Genomic DNA, 23,272 nt, shown 5'->3' with positions numbered 1-23,272 from the left:
GAAACAGGGCAGTCAGTTACCCCGGAAACAGGGCGGTCAGTAACCCTGGAAACAAATTAGTCAGTTACCCCGGAAACAGGGTGATCAGTTATCCTGGAAACAGGGCAGTCAGTTAGCCTGGAAACAGGGCAGTCAGTTACCCTGGAAACAGGGTGATCAGTTACCCTGGAAACTGGGCAGTCAGTTATCCCGGAAACAGGGTGATCAGTTTCCCTGGAAACAGGGCAGTCAGTTACCCTGGAAACAAGGGCAGTCAGTTATCCCGGAAACAGGGCAGTCAGTTATCCCGGAAACAGGGTGATCAGTTACCCTGGAAACTGGGCAGTCAGTTACCCTGGAAACAGGGCAGTCAGTTACCCGGAAACAGGGCAGTCAGTTACCCTTGAAACTGGGCAGTCAGTTACCCTGGAAACAGGGGAGTTAGTTATCCCGGAAACAGGATGATCAGTTACCCTGGAAACAGGGCAGTCAGTTACCCCAGAAACATGGTGATCAGTTACCCTGGATACTGGGCAGTCAGTTACCCTGGAAATTGGGCAGTCAGTTACAACGGAAACGGGGCAGTCAGTTACCCTGGTAACAGATTACTCAGTTACCCCAGAAACAGGGTGATCAGTTATCCTGGAAACAGGGCGGTCAGTTACCCTGGAAACAGGGCAGTTTTTTACCCTGGCAACAGGGCACACAGTTATCCCGGAAACAGGGTGATCAGTTACCCTGGAAACAGGGCAGTCAGTTATCTAGGAAACAGGGCGGTCAGTTAACCCGAAAACAGGGCGGTCAGTTACCCTGGTAACAGGGCAGTCATTTACCCCGAAAACAGGGCGGTCAGTTACCCCGGAAACAGGGTGATCAGTTACACCGGAAACAGGGTGAACTGTTCCCCTGGAAACAGGGCAGTCAGTTTGCCGGAAACAGGGCGGTCAGTTGCCCTGGAAACAGGGAGATCAGTTACCCTGGAAACAGGGCAGTCAGTTATCCTGGAAACAGGACGGTCAGTTATCCCGGAAACAGGGCGGTCAGTTACCCTGGAAACAGGGCAGTCAGTTAACCTGGAAACAGGGCAGTCAGTTATCCTGGAAACAGGGCATTCATTTAACCTGGAAACAGGGCGGTCAGTTACCCCGGAAATAGGGCGTTCAGTTATCCTGGAAACAGGGCGGTCAGTTACCCCGGAAACAGGGAGATCAGTTTTCCCGGAAACAGGTTGATCAGTTACCCTGGAAACAGGGCAGTCAGTTATCCCGGAAACAGGGTGATCAGTTACCCTGGAAACAGGGCAGTCAGTTATCATGGAAACAGGGTGGTCAGTTTCCCTGGAAACACGGTGGTCAGTTACCCCGGAAAGAGGGTGATCAGTTATCCTGGAAACAGGGCGGTCAGTTACCCCGGAAACAGGGCTGTCAGTTACCCCGGAAACAGGGCGGTCAGTAACCCTGGAAACAAATTAGTCAGTTACCCCGGAAACAGGGTGATCAGTTATCCTGGAAACAGGGCAGTCAGTTAGCCTGGAAACAGGGCAGTCAGTTACCCTGGAAACAGGGTGATCAGTTACCCTGGAAACTGGGCAGTCAGTTATCCCGGAAACAGGGTGATCAGTTTCCCCGGAAACAGGGCAGTCAGTTACCCTGGAAACAGGGCAGTCAGTTATCCCGGAAACAGGGCAGTCAGTTATCCCGGAAACAGGGTGATCAGTTACCCTAGAAACTGGGCAGTCAGTTACCCTGGAAACAGGGCAGTCAGTTACCCTTGAAACTGGGCAGTCAGTTACCCTGGAAACAGGGGAGTTAGTTATCCCGGAAACAGGATGATCAGTTACCCTGGAAACTGGGCAGTCAGTTACCCTGGAAACAGGGCAGTCAGTTACCCCAGAAACATGGTGATCAGTTACCCTGGATACTGGGCAGTCAGTTACCCTGGAAATTGGGCAGTCAGTTACAACGGAAACAGGGCAGTCAGTAACCCTGGTAACAGATTACTCAGTTACCCCAGAAACAGGGTGATCAGTTACCCTGGAAACAGGGCAGTCAGTTACCAGGAAACAGGGTGATCAGCTACCCCGGAAACAGGGAGATCAATTACCACGGAAACAGGGTGAACAGTTACCCCGGAAACAGGGCAGTCAGTGCCCCTGGAAACAGGGCAGTCAGTTGCACTGGAAACAGGGCAGTGAGCTATCCCGGAAACAGGGCAGTCAGTTATCCCGGAAACAGGGTGAACAGTTCCCCTGGAAACTGGGCAGTCAGTTACCCTGGAAACAGAGCGGTCAGTTACCCTGGAAACAGGGCAGTCAGTTATCCCGGAAACAGGGCAGTCAGTTAGCCCGGAAACAGGGAGATCAGTTATCCTGGAAACAGGGCAGTCAGTTACCCGGAAACAGGGTGATCAGTTACCCCGGAAACAGGGCAGACAGTTCCCCTGGAAACAGGACAGTCAGTTACCCTGGAAACAGGACGGTCAGTTATCCTGGAAACAGGGTGAACAGTTACCCTGGAAACTGGGCAGTCAGTTAACCTGGAAACAGGGCAGTCAGTTATCCTGGAAACAGGGAGATCAGTTACCCCGGAAACAGGGCAGTCAGATACCCTGGAAACAGTGCAGTCAGTTATCCTGGAAACAGGGTGGTCAGTTACCCCGGAAACAGGGTGATCAGTTATCCTGGAAACAGGGCGGTCAGTTACCCCGGAAACAGGGCAGTCAGTTACCCCGGAATCAGGGTGATCAGTTATCCTGGAAACAGGGCAGTCAGGTAGCCTGGAAACAGGGCGGTCAGCTACCCTGGAAACAGGGTGATCAGTTATCCCGGAAACAGGGTGATCAGTTACCCTGGAAACAGGGCAGTCAGTTATCCCGGAAACAGGGTGATCAGTTAACCTGGAAACAGGGCAGTCAGTTACCCTGGAAACAGGGCGGTCAGTTACCCTGGAAACAGCGTGATCAGTTACCCCGGAAACAGGGTGATCAGTTATCCTGGAAACTGGGCGATTAGCTTCCCCGGAAACAGGGTGATCAGTTACCCTGGAAACAGGGCAGTCAGTTATCATGGAAACAGGGTGGTCAGTTTCCCTGGAAACACGGTGGTCAGTTACCCCGGAAAGAGGGTGATCAGTTATCCTGGAAACAGGGCGGTCAGTTACCCCGGAAACAGGGCAGTCAGTTACCCCGGAAACAGGGCGGTCAGTAACCCTGGAAACAAATTAGTCAGTTACCCCGGAAACAGGGTGATCAGTTATCCCGGAAACAGGGTGATCAGTTACCCTGGAAACAGGGCAGTCAGTTATCCCGGAAACAGGGTGATCAGTTAACCTGGAAACAGGGCAGTCAGTTACCCTGGAAACAGGGCGGTCAGTTAGCCTGGAAACAGCGTGATCAGTTACCCCGGAAACAGGGTGATCAGTTATCCTGGAAACTGGGCGATTAGCTTCCCCGGAAACAGGGTGATCAGTTACCCTGGAAACAGGGCAGTCAGTTATCATGGAAACAGGGTGGTCAGTTTCCCTGGAAACACGGTGGTCAGTTACCCCGGAAAGAGGGTGATCAGTTATCCTGGAAACAGGGCGGTCAGTTACCCCGGAAACAGGGCAGTCAGTTACCCCGGAAACAGGGCGGTCAGTAACCCTGGAAACAAATTAGTCAGTTACCCCGGAAACAGGGTGATCAGTTATCCTGGAAACAGGGCAGTCAGTTAGCCTGGAAACAGGGCAGTCAGTTACCCTGGAAACAGGGTGATCAGTTACCCTGGAAACTGGGCAGTCAGTTATCCCGGAAACAGGGTGATCAGTTTCCCTGGAAACAGGGCAGTCAGTTACCCTGGAAACAAGGGCAGTCAGTTATCCCGGAAACAGGGCAGTCAGTTATCCCGGAAACAGGGTGATCAGTTACCCTGGAAACTGGGCAGTCAGTTACCCTGGAAACAGGGCAGTCAGTTACCCGGAAACAGGGCAGTCAGTTACCCTTGAAACTGGGCAGTCAGTTACCCTGGAAACAGGGGAGTTAGTTATCCCGGAAACAGGATGATCAGTTACCCTGGAAACTGGGCAGTCAGTTACCCTGGAAACAGGGCAGTCAGTTACCCCAGAAACATGGTGATCAGTTACCCTGGATACTGGGCAGTCAGTTACCCTGGAAATTGGGCAGTCAGTTACAACGGAAACAGGGCAGTCAGTAACCCTGGTAACAGATTACTCAGTTACACCAGAAACAGGGTGATCAGTTATCCTGGAAACAGGGCGGTCAGTTACCCTGGAAACAGGGCAGTTTTTTACCCTGGCAACAGGGCACACAGTTATCCCGGAAACAGGGTGATCAGTTACCCTGGAAACAGGGCAGTCAGTTATCCAGGAAACAGGGCGGTCAGTTACCCCGGAAACAGGGTGATCAGTTACACCGGGAACAGGGTGAACTGTTCCCCTGGAAACAGGGCAGTCAGTTTGCCGGAAACAGGGCGGTCAGTTGCCCTGGAAACAGGGAGATCAGTTACCCTGGAAACAGGGCAGTCAGTTATCCTGGAAACAGGGCGGTCAGTTATCCCGGAAACAGGGCGGTCAGTTACCCTGGAAACAGGGCAGTCAGTTAACCTGGAAACAGGGCAGTCAGTTATCCTGGAAACAGGGCATTCATTTAACCTGGAAACAGGGCGGTCAGTTACCCCGGAAATAGGGCGTTCAGTTATCCTGGAAACAGGGCGGTCAGTTACCCCGGAAACAGGGAGATCAGTTTTCCCGGAAACAGGGTGATCAGTTACCCTGGAAACAGGGCAGTCAGTTATCCCGGAAACAGGGTGATCAGTTACCCTGGAAACAGGGCAGTCAGTTATCATGGAAACAGGGTGGTCAGTTTCCCTGGAAACACGGTGGTCAGTTACCCCGGAAAGAGGGTGATCAGTTATCCTGGAAACAGGGCGGTCAGTTACCCCGGAAACAGGGCTGTCAGTTACCCCGGAAACAGGGCGGTCAGTAACCCTGGAAACAAATTAGTCAGTTACCCCGGAAACAGGGTGATCAGTTATCCTGGAAACAGGGCAGTCAGTTAGCCTGGAAACAGGGCAGTCAGTTACCCTGGAAACAGGGTGATCAGTTACCCTGGAAACTGGGCAGTCAGTTATCCCGGAAACAGGGTGATCAGTTTCCCCGGAAACAGGGCAGTCAGTTACCCTGGAAACAGGGCAGTCAGTTATCCCGGAAACAGAGCAGTCAGTTATCCCGGAAACAGGGTGATCAGTTACCCTAGAAACTGGGCAGTCAGTTACCCTGGAAACAGGGCAGTCAGTTACCCTTGAAACTGGGCAGTCAGTTACCCTGGAAACAGGGGAGTTAGTTATCCCGGAAACAGGATGATCAGTTACCCTGGAAACTGGGCAGTCAGTTACCCTGGAAACAGGGCAGTCAGTTACCCCAGAAACATGGTGATCAGTTACCCTGGATACTGGGCAGTCAGTTACCCTGGAAATTGGGCAGTCAGTTACAACGGAAACAGGGCAGTCAGTAACCCTGGTAACAGATTACTCAGTTACCCCAGAAACAGGGTGATCAGTTACCCTGGAAACAGGGCGGTCAGTTACCCTGGAAACAGGGCAGTTTTTTACCCTGGCAACAGGGCACACAGTTATCCCGGAAACAGGGTGATCAGTTACCCTGGAAACAGGGCAGTCAGTTATCCAGGAAACAGGGCGGTCAGTTACCCCGAAAACAGGGCGGTCAGTTACCCTGGTAACAGGGCAGTCATTTACCCCGAAAACAGGGCGGTCAGTTACCCCGGAAACAGGGTGATCAGTTACACCGGAAGCAGGGTGAACTGTTCCCCTGGAAACAGGGCAGTCAGTTAGCCGTAAACAGGGCGGTCAGTTGCCCTGGAAACAGGGCAGTCAGTTACCCCGTAAACAGGGTGATCAGTTACACTGGAAACAGGGAGATCAGTTACCCTGGAAACAGGGCAGTCAGTTACCCCGGAAACAGGGTGATCGGTTACCCTGGAAACAGGGAGATTAGTTCCCCTGGAAACAGGGCAGACAGTTACCCGGAAACAGGGTGATCAGTTACCCCGGAAACAGGGAGATCAGTTACCCTGGAAACAGGGCAGTCAGTTATCCTGGAAACAGGGCGGTCAGTTATCCCGGAAACAGGGCGGTCAGTTACCCTGGAAACAGGGCAGTCAGTTAACCTGGAAACAGGGCAGTCAGTTATCCTGGAAACAGGGCATTCAGTTAACCTGGAAACAGGGCGGTCAGTTACCCCGGAAATAGGGCGTTCAGTTATCCTGGAAACAGGGCGGTCAGTTACCCCGGAAACAGGGAGATCAGTTACCCCGGAAACAGGGCATTCAGTTACCCTGGAAACAGGGCAGTCAGTTAACCTGGAAACAGGGTGGTCAGTTACCCTGGTAACAGGGCAGTCAGTTACCCCGGAAACTGGGTGATCAGTTATCCTGGAAACAGGGCGGTCAGTTACCCTGGAAACAGGGCAGTCAGTTACCCCGGAAACAGGGCGGTCAGTAACCATGGAAACAGATTAGTCAATTACCCCAGAAACAGGGTGATCAGTTATCCTGGAAACAGGGCAGACAATTAGCCTCGAAACAGGGCAGTCAGTTACCCCGGAAACAGGGCAGTAAGTTATATCGGAAACAGGGTGATCAGTTACCCTGGAAACAGGGCAGTCAGTTTCCCCTGGAAACAGGGCAGTCAGTTATCCTGGAAACAGGGTGGTCAGTTACCCTGGAAACAGGGCAGTCAGTTACCCCGGAAACAGGGTGATCAGTTATCCTGGAGACAGGGCGGTCAGTTACCCCGGAAACAGGGCAGTCAGTTACCCCAGAAACAGGGTGATCAGTTATCCTGGAAACAGGGCAGTCAGTTAGCCTGGAAACAGGGCAGTCAGGTACCCCGGAAAAAGTGCTGTCAGTTATCCCAGAAACAGGGTGATCAGTTACCCTGGAAACAGGGCAGTCAGTTTCCCCCGGAAACAGGGCAGTCAGTTACCCTGGAAACAGGGTGATCACTTACCCTGGAAACAGGGCTGTCAGTTACCCGGGAAACAGGGCAGTCAGTTATGCCGGAAACAGGCTGATCAGTTACCCTGGAAACAGGGCAGTCAGTTATCCCGGAAACAGGGTGATCAGTTCCCCTGGAAACAGGGCAGTCATTTAACCTGGAAACAGGGCGGTCAGTTACCCCGGAAATAGGGCGTTCAGTTATCCTGGAAACAGGGCGGTCAGTTACCCCGGAAACAGGGAGATCAGTTTTCCCGGAAACAGGGTGATCAGTTACCCTGGAAACAGGGCAGTCAGTTATCCCGGAAACAGGGTGATCAGTTACCCTGGAAACAGGGCAGTCAGTTATCATGGAAACAGGGTGGTCAGTTTCCCTGGAAACACGGTGGTCAGTTACCCCAGAAAGAGGGTGATCAGTTATCCTGGAAACAGGGCGGTCAGTTACCCCGGAAACAGGGCTGTCAGTTACCCCGGAAACAGGGCGGTCAGTAACCCTGGAAACAAATTAGTCAGTTACCCCGGAAACAGGGTGATCAGTTATCCTGGAAACAGGGCAGTCAGTTAGCCTGGAAACAGGGCAGTCAGTTACCCTGGAAACAGGGTGATCTGTTACCCTGGAAACTGGGCAGTCAGTTGTCCCGGAAACAGGGTGATCCGTTTCCCCGGAAACAGGGCAGTCAGTTACCCTGGAAACAGGGCAGTCAGTTATCCCGGAAACAGGGCAGTCAGTTATCCCGGAAACAGGGTGATCAGTTACCCTAGAAACTGGGCAGTCAGTTACCCTGGAAACAGGGCAGTCAGTTACCCGGAAACAGGGCAGTCAGTTACCCTTGAAACTGGGCAGTCAGTTACCCTGGAAACAGGGGTATTAGTTATCCCGGAAACAGGATGATCAGTTACCCTGGAAACTGGGCAGTCAGTTACCCTGGAAACAGGGCAGTCAGTTACCCCAGAAACATGGTGATCAGTTACCCTGGATACTGGGCAGTCAGTTACCCTGGAAATTGGTCAGTCAGTTACAACGGAAACAGGGCAGTCAGTAACCCTGGTAACAGATTACTCAGTTACCCCAGAAACAGGGTGATCAGTTATCCTGGAAACAGGGCGGTCAGTTACCCTGGAAACAGGGCAGTTTTTTACCCTGGAAACAGGGCAGTCAGTTATCCAGGAAACAGGAAGGTCAGTTACCCCGAAAACAGGGCGGTCAGTTACCCTGGTAACAGGGCAGTCATTTACCCCGAAAACAGGGCGGTCAGTTACCCGGGAAACAGGGTGATAAGTTACACCGGAAGCAGGGTGAACTGTTCCCCTGGAAACAGGGCAGTCAGTTAGCCGTAAACAGGGCGGTCAGTTGCCCTGGAAACAGGGCAGTCAGTTACCCCGTAAACCGGGTGATCAGTTACACTGGAAACAGGGAGATCAGTTACCCTGGAAACAGGGCAGTCAGTTACCCCGGAAACAGGGTGATCGGTTACCCTGGAAACAGGGAGATTAGTTACCCTGGAAACAGGGCAGTCAGTTACCCGGAAACAGGGTGATCAGTTACCCCGGAAACAGGGAGATCAGATACCCTGGAAACAGGGCAGTCAGTTATCCTGGAAACAGGGCGGTCAGTTATCCCGGAAACAGGGCGGTCAGTTACCCTGGAAACAGGGCAGTCAGTTAACCTGGCAACAGGGCAGTCAGTTATCCTGGAAACAGGGCATTCAGTTAACCTGGAAACAGGGCGGTCAGTTACCCCGGAAATAGGGCGTTCAGTTATCCTGGAAACAGGGCGGTCAGTTACCCCGGAAACAGGGAGATCAGTTACCCCGGAAACAGGGAATTCAGTTACCCTGGAAACAGGGCAGTCAGTTAACCTGGAAACAGGGTGGTCAGTTACCCTGGAAACAGGGCAGTCAGTTACCCCGGAAGCTGGGTGATCAGTTAGCCTGGAAACAGGGCAGTCAGTTACCCCGGAAACATTGCAGTCAGTTACCCCGGAAACAGGGCGGTCAGTAACCATGGAAACAGATTAGTCAATTCCCCCAGAAACAGGGTGATCAGTTATCCTGGAAACAGGGCAGTCAATTAGCCTCGAAACAGGGCAGTCAGTTACCCCGGAAACAGGGCAGTAAGTTATATCGGAAACAGGGTGATCAGTTACCCTGGAAACAGGGCAGTCAGTTTCCCCTGGAAACAGGGCAGTCAGTTATCCTGGAAACAGGGTAGTCAGTTACCCTGGAAACAGGGCAGTCAGTTACCCCGGAAACAGGGTGATCAGTTATCCTGGAGACAGGGCGGTCAGTTACCCCGGAAACAGGGCAGTCAGTTACCCCGGAAACAGGGCGGTCAGTGACAATGGAAACAGATTAGTCAGTTACCCCAGAAACAGGGTGATCAGTTATCCTGGAAACAGGGCAGTCAGTTAGCCTGGAAACAGGGCAGTCAGTTACCCCGGAAAAAGGGCTGTCAGTTATCCCGGAAACAGGGTGATCAGTTACCCTGGAAACAGGGCAGTCAGTTTCCCCCGGAAACAGGGCAGTCAGTTCCCCTGGAAACAGGGTGATCACTTACCCTGGAAACAGGGCGGTCAGTTACCCGGGAAACAGGGCAGTCAGTTATGCCGGAAACAGGGTGATCAGTTACCCTGGAAACAGGGCAGTCAGTTATCCCGGAAACAGGGTGATCAGTTCCCCTGGAAACAGGGCAGTCAGTTATCCTGGAAACAGGGCGGTCAGTTAACCCGGAAACAGGGAGATCAGTTAGCCCGGAAAAAGGGCGGTCAGTTACCCTGGAAACAGGGCAGTCAGTTACCCTGGAAACAGGGCAGTCAGTTAACCTGGAAACAGGGCAGTCAGTTTACCCGGAAACAGGGCAGTCAGTTATCCCGGAAAATGGGTGATCAGTTACCCTGGAAACTGGGCAGTCAGTTACCCTGGAAACAGGGCAGTCAGTTACCCCGGAAACAGGGCAGTCAGTTACCCTGGAAAGTGGGCAGTCAGTTACCCTGAAACAGGGCAGTCAGTTATCCCGGAAACAGGATGATCAGTTACCCTGGAAACAGGGCAGTCAGTTATCCCAGAAACAGGGCAGTCAGTTATGCCGGAGAAAGGGTGATCGGTTCCCCTGGAAACTGGGCACTCAGTTACCCTGGAAACAGGGCAGTCAGGTACCCCGGAAACAGGGCAGTCAGTTAACCTGGAAAAAGGCAGTCAGTTACCCCGGAAACTGGGCAGTCAGTTACCCTGGAAACTGGGCAGTCAGTCAGCCTGGAAACAGGTTAGTCAGTTACCCCGGAAACAGGGTGATCAGTTACCCCAGAAACAGGGCGGTCAGTTCCCCTGGAAACAGGGCAGTCAGTTACCCTGGAAACAGGGCAGTCAGTTATCCCGGAAACAGGGCAGTCAGTTATCCCGGAAACAGGGTGATCAGTTAACCTGGAAACTGGGCAGTCTGTTACCCTGGAAACAGGGCAGTCAGTTATCCCGGAAACAGGGCAGTCAGTTACCCCGGAAACAGGGCGGTCAGTAACCATGGAAACAGATTAGTCAATTACCCCAGAAACAGGGTGATCAGTTATCCTGGAAACAGGGCAGTCAATTAGCCACGAAACAGGGCAGTCAGTTACCCCGGAAACAGGGCAGTAAGTTATATCGGAAACAGGGTATTCAGTTACCCTGGAAACAGGGCAGTCAGTTTCCCCTGGAAACAGGGCAGTCAGTTATCCTGGAAACAGGGTAGTCAGTTACCCTGGAAACAGGGCAGTCAGTTACCCTTGAAACTGGGCAGTCAGTTACCCTGGAAACAGGGGAGTTAGTTATCCCGGAAACAGGATGATCAGTTACCCTGGAAACTGGGCAGTCAGTTACCCTGGAAACAGGGCAGTCAGTTACCCCAGAAACATGGTGATCAGTTACCCTGGATACTGGGCAGTCAGTTACCCTGGAAATTGGGCAGTCAGTTACAACGGAAACAGGGCAGTCAGTAACCCTGGTAACAGATTACTCAGTTACCCCAGAAACAGGGTGATCAGTTATCCTGGAAACAGGGCGGTCAGATACCCTGGAAACAGGGCAGTTTTTTACCCTGGTAACAGGGCACACAGTTATCCCGGAAACAGGGTGATCAGTTACCCTGGAAACAGGGCAGTCAGTTATCCAGGAAACAGGGCGGTCAGTTAACCCGAAAACAGGGCGGTCAGTTACCCTGGTAACAGGGCAGTCATTTACCCCGAAAACAGGGCGGTCAGTTACCCCGGAAACAGGGTGATAAGTTACACCGGAAACAGGGTGAACTGTTCCCCTGGAAACAGGGCAGTCAGTTAGCCGGAAACAGGGCGGTCAGTTGCCCTGGAAACAGGGAGATCAGTTACCCTGGAAACAGGGCAGTCAGTTATCCTGGAAACAGGGCGGTCAGTTATCCCGGAAACAGGGCGGTCAGTTACCCTGGAAACAGGGCAGTCAGTTAACCTGGAAACAGGGCAGTCAGTTATCCTGGAAACAGGGCATTTATTTAACCTGGAAACAGGGCGGTCAGTTACCCCGGAAATAGGGCGTTCAGTTATCCTGGAAACAGGGCAGTCAGTTACCCCGGAAACAGGGAGATCAGTTTTCCCGGAAACAGGGTGATCAGTTACCCTGGAAACAGGGCAGTCAGTTATCCCGGAAACAGGGTGATCAGTTACCCTGGAAACAGGGCAGTCAGTTATCATGGAAACAGGGTGGTCAGTTTCCCTGGAAACACGGTGGTCAGTTACCCCGGAAAGAGGGTGATCAGTTATCCTGGAAACAGGGCTGTCAGTTACCCCGGAAACAGGGCGGTCAGTAACCCTGGAAACAAATTAGTCAGTAACCCCGGAAACAGGGTGATCAGTTATCCTGGAAACAGGGCAGTCAGTTAGCCTGGAAACAGGGCAGTCAGTTACCCTGGAAACAGGGTGATCAGTTCCCCTGGAAACTGGGCAGTCAGTTATCCCGGAAACAGGGTGATCAGTTTCCCCGGAAACAGGGCAGTCAGTTACCCTGGAAACAGGGCAGTCAGTTATCCCGGAAACAGGGCAGTCAGTTATCCCGGAAACAGGGTGATCAGTTACCCGAGAAACTGGGCAGTCAGTTACCCTGGAAACAGGGCAGTCAGTTACCCGGAAACAGGGCAGTCAGTTACCCTTGAAACTGGGCAGTCAGTTACCCTGGAAACAGGGGAGTTAGTTATCCCGGAAACAGGATGATCAGTTACCCTGGAAACTGGGCAGTCAGTTACCCTGGAAACAGGGCAGTCAGTTACCCCAGAAACATGGTGATCAGTTACCCTGGATACTGGGCAGTCAGTTACCCTGGAAATTGGGCAGTCAGTTACAACGGAAACAGGGCAGTCAGTAACCCTGGTAACAGATTACTCAGTTACCCCAGAAACAGGGTGATCAGTTATCCTGGAAACAGGGCGGTCAGTTACCCTGGAAACAGGGCAGTTTTTTACCCTGGCAACAGGGCACACAGTTATCCCGGAAACAGGGTGATCAGTTACCCTGGAAACAGGGCAGTCAGTTATCCAGGAAACAGGACGGTCAGTTACACCGAAAACAGGGCGGTCAGTTACCCTGGTAACAGGGCAGTCATTTACCCCGAAAACAGGGCGGTCAGTTACCCCGGAAACAGGGTGATCAGTTACACCGGAAGCAGGGTGAACTGTTCCCCTGGAAACAGGGCAGTCAGTTAGCCGTAAACAGGGCGGTCAGTTGCCCTGGAAACAGGGCAGTCAGTTACCCCGTAAACTGGGTGATCAGTTACACTGGAAACAGGGAGATCAGTTACCCTGGAAACAGGGCAGTCAGTTACCCCGGAAACAGGGTGATCGGTTACCCTGGAAACAGGGAGATTAGTTACCCTGGAAACAGGGCAGTCAGTTACCCGGAAACAGGGTGATCAGTTACCCCGGAAACAGGGAGATCAGTTACCCTGGAAACAGGGCAGTCAGTTATCCTGGAAACAGGGCGGTCAGTTATCCCGGAAACAGGGCGGTCAGTTACCCTGGAAACAGGGCAGTCAGTTAACCTGGAAACAGGGCAGTCAGTTATCCTGGAAACAGGTCATTCAGTTAACCTGGAAACAGGGCGGTCAGTTACCCCGGAAATAGGGCGTTCAGTTATCCTGGAAACAGGGCGGTCAGTTACCCCGGAAACAGGGAGATCAGTTACCCCGGAAAGAGGGCATTCAGTTACCCTGGAAACAGGGCAGTCAGTTAACCTGGAAACAGGGTGGTCAGTTACCCTGGAAACAGGGCTGTCAGTTACCCCGGAAACTGGGTGATCAGTTATCCTGGAAACAGGGCGGTCAGTTACCCCGGAAACAGGGCAGTCAGTTACCCCGGAAACAGGGCGGTCAGTAACCATGGAAACAGATTAGTCAATTACCCCAGAAACAGGGTGATCAGTTATCCTGGAAACAGGGCAGTCAATTAGCCTCGAAACAGGGCAGTCAGTTACCCCGGAAACAGGGCAGTAAGTTATATCGGAAACAGGGTGATCAGGTACCCTGGAAACAGGGCAGTCAGTTTCCCCTGGAAACAGGGCAGTCAGTTATCCTGGAAACAGGGTAGTCAGTTACCCTGGAAACAGGGCAGTCAGTTACCCCAGAAACAGGGTGATCAGTTACCCTGGATACTGGAGAGTCAGTTACCCTGGAAACTGGGCAGTCAGTTACCCCGGAAACAGGGCGGACAGTAACCCTGGAAACAGACTACTCAGTTACCCCGGAAACAGGGTGATCAGTTATCCTGGAAACAGGGCGGTCAGTTACCCCGGAAACAGGGCAGTCAGTTACCCTGGAAACAGGGCGGTCAGTAACCCTGGAAACAAATTAGTCAGTTACCCCGGAAACAGGGTGATCAGTTATCCTGGAAACAGGGCAGTCAGTTAGCCTGGAAACAGGGCAGTCAGTTACCCTGGAAACAGGGTGATCAGTTACCCTGGAAACTGGGCAGTCAGTTATCCCGGAAACAGGGTGATCAGTTTCCCCGGAAACAGGGCAGTCAGTTACCCTGGAAACAGGGCAGTCAGTTATCCCGGAAACAGGGCAGTCAGTTATCCCGGAAACAGGGTGATCAGTTACCCTGGAAACTGGGCAGTCAGTTACCCTGGAAACAGGGCAGTCAGTTACCCGGAAACAGGGCAGTCAGTTACCCTTGAAACTGGGCAGTCAGTTACCCTGGAAACAGGGGAGTTAGTTATCCCGGAAACAGGATGATCAGTTACCCTGGAAACTGGGCAGTCAGTTACCCTGGAAACAGGGCAGTCAGTTACCCCAGAAACATGGTGATCAGTTACCCTGGATACTGGGCAGTCAGTTACCCTGGAAATTGGGCAGTCAGTTACAACGGAAACAGGGCAGTCAGTAACCCTGGTAACAGATTACTCAGTTACCCCAGAAACAGGGTGATCAGTTATCCTGGAAACAGGGCGGTCAGATACCCTGGAAACAGGGCAGTTTTTTACCCTGGCAACAGGGCACACAGTTATCCCGGAAACAGGGTGATCAGTTACCCTGGAAACAGGGCAGTCAGTTATCCAGGAAACAGGGCGGTCAGTTAACCCGAAAACAGGGCGGTCAGTTACACTGGTAACAGGGCAGTCATTTACCCCGAAAACAGGGCGGTCAGTTACCCCGGAAACAGGGTGATAAGTTACACCGGAAACAGGGTGAACTGTTCCCCTGGAAACAGGGCAGTCAGTTAGCCGGAAACAGGGCGGTCAGTTGCCCTGGAAACAGGGAGATCAGTTACCCTGGAAACAGGGCAGTCAGTTATCCTGGAAACAGGGCGGTCAGTTATCCCGGAAACAGGGCGGTCAGTTCCCCTGGAAACAGGGCAGTCAGTTAACCTGGAAACAGGGCAGTCAGTTATCCTGGAAACAGGGCATTTATTTAACCTGGAAACAGGGCGGTCAGTTACCCCGGAAATAGGGCGTTCAGTTATCCTGGAAACAGGGCAGTCAGTTACCCCGGAAACAGGGAGATCAGTTATCCCGGAAACAGGGTGATCAGTTACCCTGGAAACAGGGCAGTCAGTTATCCCGGAAACAGGGTGATCAGTTACCCTGGAAACAGGGCAGTCAGTTATCATGGAAACAGGGTGGTCAGTTTCCCTGGAAACACGGTGGTCAGTTACCCCGGAAAGAGGGTGATCAGTTATCCTGGAAACAGGGCTGTCAGTTACCCCGGAAACAGGGCGGTCAGTAACCCTGGAAACAAATTAGTCAGTAACCCCGGAAACAGGGTGATCAGTTATCCTGGAAACAGGGCAGTCAGTTAGCCTGGAAACAGGGCAGTCAGTTACCCTGGAAACAGGGTGATCAGTTCCCCTGGAAACTGGGCAGTCAGTTATCCCGGAAACAGGGTGATCAGTTTCCCCGGAAACAGGGCAGTCAGTTACCCTGGAAACAGGGCAGTCAGTTATCCCGGAAACAGGGCAGTCAGTTATCCCGGAAACAGGGTGATCAGTTACCCGAGAAACTGGGCAGTCAGTTACCCTGGAAACAGGGCAGTCAGTTACCCGGAAACAGGGCAGTCAGTTACCCTTGAAACTGGGCAGTCAGTTACCCTGGAAACAGGGGAGTTAGTTATCCCGGAAACAGGATGATCAGTTACCCTGGAAACTGGGCAGTCAGTTACCCTGGAAACAGGGCAGTCAGTTACCCCAGAAACATGGTGATCAGTTACCCTGGATACTGGGCAGTCAGTTACCCTGGAAATTGGGCAGTCAGTTACAACGGAAACAGGGCAGTCAGTAACCCTGGTAACAGATTACTCAGTTACCCCAGAAACAGGGTGATCAGTTATCCTGGAAACAGGGCGGTCAGTTACCCTGGAAACAGGGCAGTTTTTTACCCTGGCAACAGGGCACACAGTTATCCCGGAAACAGGGTGATCAGTTACCCTGGAAACAGGGCAGTCAGTTATCCAGGAAACAGGGCGGTCAGTTACACCGAAAACAGGGCGGTCAGTTACCCTGGTAACAGGGCAGTCATTTACCCCGAAAACAGGGCGGTCAGTTACCCCGGAAACAGGGTGATCAGTTACACCGGAAGCAGGGTGAACTGTTCCCCTGGAAACAGGGCAGTCAGTTAGCCGTAAACAGGACGGTCAGTTGCCCTGGAAACAGGGCAGTCAGTTACCCCGTAAACTGGGTGATCAGTTACACTGGAAACAGGGAGATCAGTTACCCTGGAAACAGGGCAGTCAGTTACCCCGGAAACAGGGTGATCGGTTACCCTGGAAACAGGGAGATTAGTTACCCTGGAAACAGGGCAGTCAGTTACCCGGAAACAGGGTGATCAGTTACCCCGGAAACAGGGAGATCAGTTACCCTGGAAACAGGGCAGTCAGTTATCCTGGAAACAGGGCGGTCAGTTATCCCGGAAACAGGGCGGTCAGTTACCCTGGAAACAGGGCAGTCAGTTAACCTGGAAACAGGGCAGTCAGTTATCCTGGAAACAGGTCATTCAGTTAACCTGGAAACAGGGCGGTCAGTTACCCCGGAAATAGGGCGTTCAGTTATCCTGGAAACAGGGCGGTCAGTTACCCCGGAAACAGGGAGATCAGTTACCCCGGAAAGAGGGCATTCAGTTACCCTGGAAACAGGGCAGTCAGTTAACCTGGAAACAGGGTGGTCAGTTACCCTGGAAACAGGGCTGTCAGTTACCCCGGAAACTGGGTGATCAGTTATCCTGGAAACAGGGCGGTCAGTTACCCCGGAAACAGGGCAGTCAGTTACCCCGGAAACAGGGCGGTCAGTAACCATGGAAACAGATTAGTCAATTACCCCAGAAACAGGGTGATCAGTTATCCTGGAAACAGGGCAGTCAATTAGCCTCGAAACAGGGCAGTCAGTTACCCCGGAAACAGGGCAGTAAGTTATATCGGAAACAGGGTGATCAGTTACCCTGGAAACAGGGCAGTCAGTTTCCCCTGGAAACAGGGCAGTCAGTTATCCTGGAAACAGGGTAGTCAGTTACCCTGGAAACAGGGCAGTCAGTTACCCCGGAAACAGGGTGATCAGTTATCCTGGAGACAGGGCAGTCAGTTACCCCGGAAACAGGGCAGTCAGTTACCCCGGAAACAGGGCGGTCAGTGACAATGGAAACAGATTAGTCAGTTACCCCAGAAACAGGGTGATCAGTTATCCTGGAAACAGGGCAGTCAGTTAGCCTGGAAACAGGGCAGTCAGTTACCCCGGAAAAAGGGCTGTCAGTTATCCCGGAAACAGGGTGATCAGTTACCCTGGAAACAGGGCAGTCAGTTTCCCCCGGAAACAGGGCAGTCAGTTACCCTGGAAACAGGGTGATCACTTACCCTGGAAACAGGGCGGTCAGTTACCCGGGAAACAGGGCAGTCAGTTATGCCGGAAACAGGGTGATCAGTTACCCTGGAAACAGGGCAGTCAGTTATGCCGGAAACAGGGTGATCAGTTACCCTGGAAACAGGGCAGTCAGTTATCCCGGAAACAGGGTGATCAGTTCCCCTGGAAACAGGGCAGTCAGTTATCCTGGAAACAGGGCAGTCAGTTATCCCGGAAACAGGGTGATCAGTTCCCCTGGAAACAGGGCAGTCAGTTAGCCCGGAAAAAGGGCGGTCAGTTACCCTGGAAACAGGGCAGTCAGTTACCCTGGAAACAGGGCAGTCAGTTAACCTGGAAACAGGGCAGTCAGTTTTCCCGGAAACAGGGCAGTCAGTTATCCCGGAAAATGGGTGATCAGTTACCCTGGAAACTGGGCAGTCAGTTACCCTGGAAACAGGGCAGTCAGTTACCCCGAAAACAGGGCAGTCAGTTACCCTGGAAACTGGGCAGTCAGTTACCCTGGAAACAGGGCAGTCAGTTATCCCGGAAACAGGATGATCAGTTACCCTGGAAACAGGGCAGTCAGTTATCCCAGAAACAGGGCAGTCAGTTATCCCGGAGAAAGGGTGATCGGTTCCCCTGGAAACTGGGCACTCAGTTACCCTGGAAACAGGGCAGTCAGGTACCCCGGAAACAGGGCAGTCAGTTAACCTGGAAAAAGGCAGTCAGTTACCCTGGAAACTGGGCAGTCAGTTACCCTGGAAACTGGGCAGTCAGTCAGCCTGGAAACAGGTTAGTCAGTTGCTCCGGAAACAGGGTGATCAGTTACCCCAGAAACAGGGCAGTCAGTTCCCCTGGAAACAGGGCAGTCAGTTACCCTGGAAACAGGGCAGTCAGTTATCCCGGAAACAGGGCAGTCAGTTATCCCGGAAACAGGGTGATCAGTAAACCTGGAAACTGGGCAGTCTGTTACCCTGGAAACAGGGCAGTCAGTTATCCTGGAAACAGTGCAGTCAGTTATCCTGGAAACAGGGCAGTCAGTTATCCTGGAAACAGCGCGGTCAGTTACCCCGGAAACAGGGTGTTCAGTTACCCCTGAAACAAGGCAGTCAGTTACCCTGGAAACAGGGCAGTCAGTTATCCTGGAAACAGGGCAGTCATTTACCCTGGAAACAGGGTGGTCAGTTACCCCGGAAACAGGATGAACAGTTATCCTGGAAACAGGGCGGTCAGTTACACCGGAGACAGGGCAGTCAGTTACGCCGGAAACAGGGCGGTCAGTAACCCTGGAAACAGATTAGTCAGTTACCCTGGAAACAGGGTGATCAGTTATCCTGGAAACAGGGCAGTCAGTTACCCTGGAAACAGGGCAGTCAGTTATCCCGGAAACAGGGCAGTCAGTTATCCCGGAAACAGGGTGATCAGTTACCCTGGAAACTGGGCAGTCAGTTACCCTGGAAACAGGGCAGTCAGTTACCCCGGAAACATGGCAGTCAGTTACCCTGGAAACTGGGCAGTCAGTTACCCTGGAAACAGGGCAGTCAGTTTCCCCGGAAACATGGCAGTCAGTTACCCTGGAAACAGGGCAGTCAGTTACCCCAGAAACAGGGTGATCAGTTACCCTGGATACTGGGCAGTCAGTTACCCTGGAAACTGGGCAGTCAGTTACCCCGGAAACAGGGCGGACAGTAACCCTGGAAACAGACTACTCAGTTACCCCGGAAACAGGGTGATCAGTTATCCTGGAAACAGGGCGGTCAGTTACCCCGGAAACAGGGCGGTTTTTTACCCCGGAAACAGGGCACACAGTTATCCCGGAAACAGGGTGATCAGTTACCCTGGAAACAGGGCTGTCAGTTATCCTGGAAACAGGGCAGTCAGTTACCCCGGAAACAGGGCGGTCTGTTACCCTGGAAACAGGGAAGTCAGTTACCCCGGAAACAGGGTGAACAGTTACCCTGGAAACAGGGCTGTCAGTTACCCCGGAAACAGGGCGGTCAGTTGCCCTGGAAACAGGGCAGTCAGTTACCCCGGAAACAGGGTGATCAGTTACACTGGAAACAGGGAGATCAGTTACCCTGGAAACAGGGCGGTCAGTTACCCCGGAAATAGGGCGTTCAGTTATCCTGGAAACAGGGCGGTCAGTTACCCCGGAAACAGGGAGATCAGTTACCCCGGAAACAGGGCATTCAGTTACCCTGGAAACAGGGCAGTCAGTTAACCTGGAAACAGGGTGGTCAGTTACCCTGGAAACAGGGCAGTCAGTTACCCCGGAAACTGGGTGATCAGTTATCCTGGAAACAGGGCGGTCAGTTACCCCGGAAACAGGGCAGTCAGTTACCCCGGAAACAGGGCGGTCAGTAACCATGGAAACAGATTAGTCAATTAACGCAGAAACAGGGTGATCAGTTATCCTGGAAACAGGGCAGTCAATTAGCCTCGAAACAGGGCAGTCAGTTACCCCGGAAACAGGGCAGTAAGTTATATCGGAAACAGGGTGATCAGTTACCCTGGAAACAGGGCAGTCAGTTTCCCCTGGAAACAGGGCAGTCAGTTATCCTGGAAACAGGGTAGTCAGTTACCCTGGAAACAGGGCAGTCAGTTACCCCGGAAACAGGGTGATCAGTTATCCTGGAGACAGGGCAGTCAGTTACCCCGGAAACAGGGCAGTCAGTTACCCCGGAAACAGGGCGGTCAGTGACAATGGAAACAGATTAGTCAGTTACCCCAGAAACAGAGTGATCAGTTATCCTGGAAACAGGGCAGTCAGTTAGCCTGGAAACAGGGCAGTCAGTTACCCCGGAAAAAGGGCTGTCAGTTATCCCGGAAACAGGGTGATCAGTTACCCTGGAAACAGGGCAGTCAGTTTCCCCCGGAAACAGGGCAGTCAGTTCCCCTGGAAACAGGGTGATCACTTACCCTGGAAACAGGGCGGTCAGTTACCCGGGAAACAGGGCAGTCAGTTATGCCGGAAACAGGGTGATCAGTTACCCTGGAAACAGGGCAGTCAGTTATCCCGGAAACAGGGTGATCAGTTCCCCTGGAAACAGGGCAGTTAATTATCCTGGAAACAGGGCAGTCAGTTATCCCGGAAACAGGGTGATCAGTTCCCCTGGAAACAGGGCAGTCAGTTAGCCCGGAAAAAGGGCGGTCAGTTACCCTGGAAACAGGGCAGTCAGTTACCCTGGAAACAGGGCAGTCAGTTACCCGGAAACAGGGTGATCAGCTACCCCGGAAACTGGGCAGTCAGTTACCCTGGAAACAGGGCAGTCAGTTACCCCGGAAACAGGGCAGTCAGTTACCCTGGAAACAGGCAGTCAGTTACCCCGGAAACTGGGCAGTCAGTTACCCTGGAAACAGGGCAGTCAGTCAGCCTGGAAACAGGTTAGTCAGTTACCCCGGAAACAGGATGATCAGTTTCCCCAGAAACACGGCAGTCAGTTATCCTGGAAACAGGGCAGTCAGTTACCCTGAAAACAGGGCAATCAGTTATCCCGGAAACAGGGCAGTCAGTTATCCTGGAAACAGGGTGATCAGTAACCCTGGAAACTGGGCTGTCAGTTACCCTGGAAACAGGGCAGTCAGTTATCCTGGAAACAGGGCGGTCAGTTACCCCAGAAACAGGGAGTTCCGTTACCCCTGAAACAAGGCAGTCAGTTACCCTGGAAACAGGGCAGTCAGTTATCCTGGAAACAGGGCAGTCAGTTACCCTGGAAACAGGGTGGTCAGTTCCCCGGAAACAGGATGAACAGTTATCCTGGAAACACGGCGGTCAGTTACCCTGGAAACAGGGCAGTCAGTTACCCCGGAAACAGGGCGGTCAGTAACCCTGGAAACAGATTAGTCAGTTACCCCGGAAACAGGGTGATCAGTTATCCTGGAAACAGGGCAGTCAGTTAGCCTGGAAACAGGGCAGTCAGTTACCCCGGAAACAGGGCAGTCAGCTCCCTGGAAACAGGGCAGTCAGTTATCCCGGAAACAGGGCAGTCAGTTATCCCGGAAAGAGGGTGATCAGTTACCCTGGAAACTGGGCAGTCAGTTACCCTGGAAACAGGGCAGTCAGTTACCCCGGAAACAGGGCAGTCAGTTACCCTGGAAACTGGGCAGTCAGTTACCCTGGAAACAGGGGAGTCAGGAAACAGGATATTCAGTTACCCTGGAAGCTGGGCAGTCAGTTACCCTGGAAACAGGGCAGTCAGTTACCCCAGAAACAGGGTGATCAGTTACCCTGGATACTGGGCAGTCAGTTACCCTGGAAACAGACTACTCAGTTACCCCGGAAACAGGGTGATCAGTTATCCTGGAAACAGGGCGGTCAGTTACCCCGGAAACAGGGCAGTTTTTTACCCCGGAAACAGGGCACACAGTTATCCCGGAAACAGGGTGATCAGTTACCCTGGAAACAGGGCAGTCAGTTACCCTGGAAACAGGGTGATCAGTTACCCCGGAAACAGGGTGAACAGTTAACCTGGAAACAGGGCTGTCAGTTATCCCGGAAACAGGGCGGTCAGTTATCCCGGAAACAGGGTGATCAGTTATCCCGGAAACAGGGCAGTCAGTTAGCCTGGAAACAGGGCAGTCAGTTACCCCGGTAACAGGGCAGTCAGTTACACTGGAAACAGGGCAGTCAGTTATCCCGGAAACAGGGCAGTCAGTTATCCCGGAAACAGGGTGATCAGTTACCCTGGAAACAGGGCAGTCAGTTACCCCGGAAACAGGGCAGTCAGTTATCCTGGAAACAGGGCAGTCAGTTACCCTGGAAACAGGGCAGTCAGTTATCCCGGAAACAGGGTGATCAGTTACCCTGGTAACTGGGCAATCAGTTACCCTGGAAACAGGGCAGTCAGTTACCCCGGAAACAGGGCAGTCAGTTATCCCGGAAACAGGGTGATCAGTTACCCTTGAAACAGGGCAGTCAGTTACCCCGGAAGCAGGGCAGTCAGTTACCCTGGAAACAGAGCAGTCAGTAACCCCGGAAACTGGGCAGTCAGTTACCCTGGAAACAGGCCAGTCAGTCACCTTGGAAACAGGTTAGTCAGTTACCCCGGAAACAGGGTGATCAGTTACACTGGAAACAGGGAGATCAGTTACCCTGGAAACAGAGTAGTCAGTTACCCCGGAAACAGGGTGATCAGTTACCCTGGAAACAGGGAGATCAGTTACCCTGGAAACAGGGCAGTCAGTTACCCGGAAACAGGGTGATCAGCTACCCCGGAAACAGGGAGATCAATTAGCCCGGAAACAGGGTGATCAGTTACCCCGGAAAAAGGGCAGTCAGTTCCCCTGGAAACAGGGCGGTCAGTTACCCTGGAAACAGGGCAGTCAGTTACCCCGGAAACAGGGCGGTCAGTAACCCTGGAAACAGATTAGTCAGTTACCCCGGAAACAGGGTGATCAGTTATCCTGGAAACAGGGCAGTCAGTTAGCCTGGAAACAGTGCAGTCAGTTACCCCGGAAACAGGGCAGTCAGCTCCCTGGAAACAGGGCAGTCAGTTATCCCGGAAACAGGGCAGTCAGTTATCCCGGAAAGAGGGTGATCAGTTACCCTGGAAACTGGGCAGTCAGTTACCCTGGAAACAGGGCAGTCAGTTACCCCGGAAATAGGGCGGTCAGTTATCCTGGAAACAGGGCGGTCAGTTACCCCGGAAACAGAGAGATCAGTTACCCCGGAAACAGGGCAGTCAATTACCCTGGAAACAGGGCAGTCAGTTATCCTGGAAACAGGGTGGTCAGTTACCCTGGAAACAGGGCAGTCAGTTACCCTGGAAACAGGACATTCAGTTATCCTGGAAACAGGGCAGTCAGTTATCCCGGAAACAGAGTGATCAGTTACCCAGGAAACAGGGCAGTCAGTTATCCCGGAAACAGGGCAGTCAGTTATCCCGGAAACAGGGTGAGCAGTTACCCTGGAAACAGGGCAGTCAGTTAACCCGGAAACAGGGCGGTCAGTAACCCTGGAAACAGATTACTCAGT

The sequence above is a fragment of the Heterodontus francisci genome, chromosome 14 (genome assembly GCF_036365525.1).
Source record: "Heterodontus francisci isolate sHetFra1 chromosome 14, sHetFra1.hap1, whole genome shotgun sequence".
Classification (NCBI taxonomy): Eukaryota; Metazoa; Chordata; class Chondrichthyes; order Heterodontiformes; family Heterodontidae; genus Heterodontus; species Heterodontus francisci.
This window is presented reverse-complemented; position numbering follows the sequence as displayed.